Genomic DNA, 7,500 nt, shown 5'->3' with positions numbered 1-7,500 from the left:
ATGGACATGAGAACTTGATTGACTTGTCTCTTAACTAAAGGGCAGTGAAAGTTACTTCATATGTATATGGCGATGATGGGCGTGGCAGAAAGAGGGAGAGAGTGAGGGAATGGGCGTGGTAGATAGATGGGTGGGGGTAGCGCTACCTCGGGTGGATATAGCAGTACAGTACTCTGAAAAATTTAGGAAGCATTTTTCTTCTTTACATGTGTTTACCTATTGATCTCTAGTCGGTATCCGCATGGTGATTTTATTGACACCTTTATCCACCGACTTAGTTCTATCCTTATTTATGGGTGGACTGCCCAAGGGGAACGTAAAGATTTTTCATTTTACGCTCCCGAGGAGAAAGGGCGCAGAGGCTAGTGCTGGTGGCGAGTCTACTGATGGGCGATGATAAAGCGCCGAGAGACGACGACCTCGCGGGCAGGATAGGATTTTTGTGTCCAGGCAAGGAGGATGTAATTGAAAGGGCGTGGGCGTGGCGTGAGGATGATTATAGGGCGTGTGTAGGGAAAAAAAAGAGAGCGGAGACAGAACAATGATGATGGGATCGCTTGTTTTGTCCCATGTTTAGCAAGAAAAAAGAACAACAACAACAATAATAATGATACAGCTGCTAACAATACTACAACTGCTGCTGCCCCTTCTAATGCTGACAAAGACGACGGTTCGCTTGCTATTCCTGTTGCTATTATAGTGTCACTCCCACTTCTACGAAACATTCTATCAAACTATCTCTGCTACTACATATTAGTACAGTAACGTTAGTTGCACTGCTATTAATTGTAACGATAATGTGTTAATAATACTCCTGCAAATAGGAATATTGATATTTTTTGAGTTTGGCAGCAATAACGGTGATATTGATAATAATTACAAAAACTGCATTAAAGGCGCTTCAGGTTATACGCGATATTGAATTCTAGTGCCGCAAATAGCATCCTTGTGTGAAACTTTCATTATCCAAATGCAATAACGGTTATGACTATGCAACCAACGGTGATTTGCCGATGTTATAGTTGTCTGTAGCAATTAAGCGTGAAATAGTGGTTGCGTTAATGGCAGTGATTATGATAATGGGACGATCGTGATACGTCACAGATGATCTCGCTTTCCTGTGCCTGCTCGCCGGCTTGGTGGCTAGGCCTAGCTTCGCTGTGTGTTTATATGTGTATTTGTGCGTGCGTGCATTACAGTATATAGTACATGCATACACGCGCATACGCATTAATGTATACACATACATTGATACGGAACGTTGGGAAGATTTGATGCCCTTTGCCGATGCGGAGGTTGAGGCCGAGAAACCGAGACCGAGACCCAGAGAGCGAACTCATCCCGGGAGTGCAGTGGCATGTTCGGTGCCGTTCTGAGAAACCGGCGACAGGCTTTCTTGTGAAAAATACTTAAGACACAGGCGTGCTGCGTGGGATGCCGGGGCGCTGTGGCACAGTAACAGGGAAGGAGGAGGGAAAGGGAGCAAGGAGGGGAGGGGAGAGGGAGGAGGGAAAGGGAGCGAGGAGAGGGGAGAGGGAGGAGGGAAAGGAGCGAGGAGAAGAGGAGAGAGGGAAAGGGAGCGAAGAGAGGGGAGAGGGAAAGGTCCATGATAAAGAGAGGTCCATATAGGAAGGGTGGTAGACAGCTAGGGAAGGAGGGAAAAGAGATAAAGGGAGAAAAGGATGGCGGAAGAAAGAGGTTTGGAATACATAAAGGGATAGGTTAAAGGGGAAGAAGGATGGAGAAAGAGATAGAGAAAGAGAGTGAGCTGAAATAGAGGGAGGAATAACTAAAGAAGAAATAAGATAAAAAAAAATAAAATAGGATAAGAAGCCGACAGAAGACAAACATGAATTACGAGCAATACAAAGAGAGCTTGAGAGAGAAAGGGAGGGTTTAGAGAGGAAGAAGAAATAAATCCGGGCGCTGCTTTTAGAATCAGGCCATCAAACGGACAGCCTTATTTACCGTCCTTGGGGTTCCATTCTGGTTCTCTCCTCATGCCGAGCCTCATTGCACGAGTACGCGGCGGCGGCGGCGGCGGCGGCGGCGGCGGTGGCGAACTTCGGGTGGGGGAGGGGCGGAAGGGGTAGGGATTGAGACCTAATAAAAAGGGTAAGGGGGGGGGGACTTCAGACTTAATGAAAGGGGAAGAAGGAGTGAGTAAAGGGGCTCGAGATTAAATGATTGAGGTCGTTGCAGAGAGGAGGCAGAGGGCGACTGTGCGCTGTTGCGTAGGGAGGGGAAAAAGTGGGGGTAGAGGCGGATGGGGTTGTGGGATGTGTGTGTGTGTGGGGGGGGGATATTGCATCGGCGTATCAGCAAGGTTTGGTCAGGGTAACGTCGGGACCACCTACCCCCCTGAAGCAGTGGGACCAGCCGAGGAGCGAGGATCAAGAAGCGAGAGCCGCGAACCCAGAATCCCAGTACCCGGTATCTTGAATCTTGTATCCTGAATCCTGATGTTTTGCGTCATAAGGATTCATTCACAAAGCGTTACATTGCTACCCTGTTGGGAAACCTCCTGAGAAGCGAAGACGCGAGGAGATCGAGGCATGTCTGTCTGGAATGGGGAGGCCACGATCAGCATCAGCATCCAGGGGGTAAGGATACAGGGCAGGGGCGCGGAAGCCAGCCGACTCAGCAGCGGTGCAGTGCGGTGTGTGTGTGTGTGTGTGTGTGTTTGTATGTGTGAGTATGTGTATGCGTGTGCGTGCGTGCGTGTGTGTGTGCTTGCCACGCGCAGAAACGTTGTCGCGCATCCTCGTTGCCACCTTTCCTGTCTGCTGAGCAGTCTGCGGTTTGTCGTACACGCTTGCTCGGGGTCACTTTTCGGTGTTCTTCGCGAATGCGTGTTTTTTCTTGTGACTGCATTCATTAGGTAGAGCAAAGTTCTAAAGGCCTGCGACGCTGTCAGAACTTTGGAGAAATGATAAGTAATGGTAGTTTTTTAGTACCGGTGCCGTTTGGTTAAAACATTCGTCGTGTCGATGTTGCCACTGTGAGAACGGGTTTCTGGACACCTGTTTTCACTGCACGAACGCAATAAAGAAGGCAAGTGACGGAAGCCGCGACAGATGGCCGCTTTGCGCTGCGCTGACGGCTGCGAGGACGAGGGAAATCGACGCAAATTGTTTTAATAAGGAGCATTTGGTACTCGCCGAGTCTGAACCGAGGGTTAGATGGCCTGGGGGCAGCTTAGGCCACTCGCCGTCCTCCCCGTCCTCCACCTCCTCCCGACCTTTCCCCTACCCCCCCTCCCTCCGCCACCTCACCCACCACGATCTACACACCCTTCTCTCCTCCCCCTCCTCTCCTCCCCCTCCTCTCCTCCCCCTCCCCCTCTCCTCTCCTATTCTCTTCTAGTCCCTCCCCCATGTTACCCAGTGGCTCCCGCATCAACCCACGAGTACGCTCTCTAGTCGCCTCCCCACTAGAGATTTGTCTCTCCCTCCCTCCCTTCCTCCCTTCTCCCTCCCTTTCTTCCTCCCTTTCTCCCTCCCTCTCTCCCTCCCTCTCACCTTCCCTCCCTCTCTCTTTCCCTCTCTCTCTCTCTCTCTCTCTCTCTCTCTCTCTCTCTCTCTCTCTCTCTCTCTCTCTCTCTCTCTCTCTCTCTCTCTCTCTCCTCTCTCTCTGTCTCCTCCCCCCTCTTTTCTTCTCTCTCTCTCTCTCTCTCTCCCCCCCTTTCACCCTCCCCTCCCCTCTCCCCCTTGATGACTGTTACTACATACTGCTTGCAACTGGTACGACTGCGCTCACGTTTGTCATGTATCGAGCGTTAGTCTGTTCCTTTGACCCCCACCATTACGATCCCCTTCTATTCCGTTTGCCGCCCACTCCGCCCACGCCGCCCACCAATCGTTGCCCAGTCCTCCCCACTACACCCGCAGCGCTGATCTTTATCCACACACGCTACCAGCCAGATTCTTGCTTCAGCCAACACCACCTCCGCCTCTCCTCTCCTTTCCTTTTTCCCCCTCCTCCTCCTCCTCCTGCTAGCCTATTATTCGTCCTATTCTTCCTCTTCTACATCCTCCTCATCCTCATCCTTATGCTTTGCCTTTCTCCGTCATCCCTTTTACTTGCTACGCCGTCTTGTCTCCTAGCATCACCATCGGCAACCTCTCATATCTCTCTCTCTCTCTCTCTCTCTCTCTCTCTCTCTCTCTCTCTCTCTCTCTCTCTCTCTCTCTCTCTCTCTCTCTCTCTCTGTGTGTGTGTGTGTGTGTGTGTGTGTGTGTGTGTGTGTGTGTGTGTGTGTGTGTGTGTGTGTGTGTGTGTGTGTGTGTGTGTGTGTATTATCCCTCCCCCTCCTTCCTTCCCTCTCTCTCTCTCATTTCTTTCATCGCCACTACCTCTTCCCTAGCATTATAATTTCCCCCTTTCTTTTTTTCTTTCACGCTTCCCCATTCTTCGGATCCTTCCTCTCCCCTTCAACAATACTGAACGAATCCTCCTCCTATGGTAGGCCTATCCCGGAGACTCGTGTCGTGGGCGGCTCGGGATGAGAAGTTTTTTTTTTTTTTTGTCTCCCCGTGCGAGCTTAGTAATTGGAGCGGGGGCGTTGGTGTTGGCGACTGGAAGGTGAGGGAAGGGAAGAGGAAAGGGGAGTGAGAGGGGTGGGAAGATGAGAGAGAGGAGGAGGAGGTGAGGTAGGCAATAGGTAATAGGAAAGGTGGGAGAGGAGAGAGAAGAGAGAGAAGAGAGAGAGCAAAGGGAAAGAAGGAAGGCAGACGGACAAAGGAATGGCCGGGTATGATGGCAGAAGAGGTGAAGAAACAAGCGGCCAGAATTGCGAACACACTGCATGTGTACGCTTGTTAATGACAGCCCTGCGTCGCGTACGACTCCCTTCTTCAGAAATTTTCCCGCCGAAGGACATCCGGCGTCGCGGGCGTGGCCTACGGGGGCAAAAAGGTCTCGGCCTTCACCCCAGCTGGCGCAGCGCTCGTAAGCTGCCCCTCTCAACCTTGCAGCTGCAACACGCGCCGGGAACGGACCGACCAATCGAAAGACCGACCCACCGACCCACCGACTCGCTAGACAAAGAACGATATATAGCATTGCAGTCTGTCACTCTCCCGTGTCTGCGTCGTCACCTGCCGCGCGAGACGCTCACCTTGGCCTGGTTGTTCTGTATTTTGTTGTTCATTATTATTTTCATGACCACACTTATTGTTGTTATTATTATTATTGTTATTATTATTTTTTATTATTTGCTTCTCAATGATCGCTAGGGCTCTGTATATAAGATCTATCATTCCCGGGCTGTCTTCACTGCGCGTCCCTTATCCCACGGGCGTTCAAGCTCTTACTCTTACTTGCTCTCCCCCCCCCCCCCTCTGCCCTTCTCTCTTTCCTCCCTACTCTCTCTTTATAACTTTTCTTCTCCTTCCAATTACTCCCTTCTGTTTTTCTCCCTCTTTTCGGTCTTCCTCACTTCCCCATTCTACGATCCATCTCTCGTTTAACACTTCTCTTCCGCATTCTCTCCTCCTCCCCCTCTCCCTTTCTCCTCCTCCTCCTCTCCCTTTCTCCTCCTCCTCTTCCTGATTTTCCTCTCGCACCCTGTTCGCTCTCCCTGTCGTTCACCCCCTCTTACTTTGCCCCTTGTCTTTCCCCACCTAATTTTCTCTTCCCTATTCCCCTTCTCCCTTTTCCTCCTCCTTCTCCCTCTTCATCCTCCTCCCTCTTCCTCCTCCTCTTCCCCCTTCGCCCTCTTTCTCCCTCTCCTCCTCCTCCCCCCCCTTTTCTCTTTCTCCCCCCTTCCTCTCTCCCTCATTTCCTCTTCCCTTCCCCCTTCCCTTTCCCCTCTTGGCCCCCTCTTCATCCCCTTCCCGCCCCCCCTCCTCCCCCCTTCCACTTTCCTGTCCAACTTTTTGAGAAGGATGGAGCAGGCATTCGCGTCACCCCCCCTCCCTTCCCCTCCCTCCCCCTCGCTGTCATCCCGTGTACAGGTGCGCCAGGTGTAATTATATATTATGCTTGGGTCTCTTTTCTTCTCCGGCACACGAGCTCCTTTGATCCTCTGGTGGTTATTAGGATTTCTTAACTGCAGGGACTCGCTTGTGTGGGATGCGTTTTTCGATATATATATATATATATATATATATATAATATACATATATATATATATATGTATACATACATACATATACATACATACATACATACATACATACATACATACATACATACATACATACATACATACATACATACATACATACATACATACAAATATATATACATACATACATACATACATACATATAAATGCATTTTTTTGTTTTTAGCTCTTCTTGTTTTTGGTACGTTTATTTGTTTATTTTTTTGTCATTGTTGTTCTGTCTTTTGTGATGAGTTTCGAAGTGTGTGTTTTTGACTTCCGCTGTTGGCTTTTGTTGGAGAAAGGAGGAGGGAGGGAAAGAAAGAAGGGGAGAGATGGCAAGCGAATGAGACTGGGAGGAAGATAGAGAAAGATGATTAGGAAACATTGATGTTTTGTTAAAGAATGAGAAAATGGAGGAAGGAAAAGGAAGAGGAGGGGAAAGAAGAACAATAAGGGGGGGAAAAGGGGAGGAACGAAAGATATGAAAGAAAAGAGAGTCAAAATAAACAAAAGAAAAAGAGAAGAGGCTGTGATACAGATCGTAAATCTCCATTCATTCCCTTCCTCTCCTCCCCCTCTCTCCCTATTCTTCCCCCCCCCCCCTACTCCGTTCGCCTCTTCGTGGAATCAGTCTCAATCTTCTCGCTTTTCGTAAACTGATCCGGTGTCGCTGTGACAAGTTTTGCGGGATCGAGAAAGATGTCGGATAGAACTGTTTTTGCCTCGTATTTTTCATCTTTGTCTATATGTTTCTGTCTGTCTGTCTCTCTCTCTCTCTCTCTCTCTCTCTCTCTCTCTCTCTCTCTCTCTCTCTCTCTCTCTCTTTCTCTTTCTCTTTCTCTTTCTCTTTCTCATTCTGTTGACACAATCATCTAATTCTCTATTTTATTTTTCTCTTTCTCTGTTTGTCTATTGTTATTCATGTTGTATGTGTTGTTATTCATTTATTTTTATGTCCTGCTTTTTCAATTTTTGCCAATTTGTTTTACTTATTTTTGTCATCTGTGTATTGCACAGGTATTTAATTGAATATAAACACGCATTATTTTCACACCTATACATGCACACGGACACACAAGTACACATGCGTATAATCAAAGACTTTGTTTCCCTTCTCTCGAATCGCTGCTTTTTGATGCTCGTTTAAAACTACATTTCCCTATTTTCCTCCGGCGATTTGCGAGCGGAAACGACTTTCTTTGTCTCGTTTTCAACTTCATCTTTGTCATTTCCTTTCGCTCGCAATACGTCTGTGAAATGATCTGTGTTGCTTTCTCCCTTTGATTCCGTTTTTTTTGAGGGGGGAGGGTTTTTTTATTTGTTTTTCTATTTACTCTATTTGTTTGTATTTTGCTAACTTCCGTTTTTTTTTCTTCTTGTTTTTGCTT

This window comes from Penaeus monodon, chromosome 12 (assembly GCF_015228065.2).
Source record: "Penaeus monodon isolate SGIC_2016 chromosome 12, NSTDA_Pmon_1, whole genome shotgun sequence".
NCBI lineage: Eukaryota > Metazoa > Arthropoda > Malacostraca > Decapoda > Penaeidae > Penaeus > Penaeus monodon.
The sequence above is the reverse complement of the archived record's forward strand: the minus strand, read 5'-3'. Positions refer to the sequence as shown.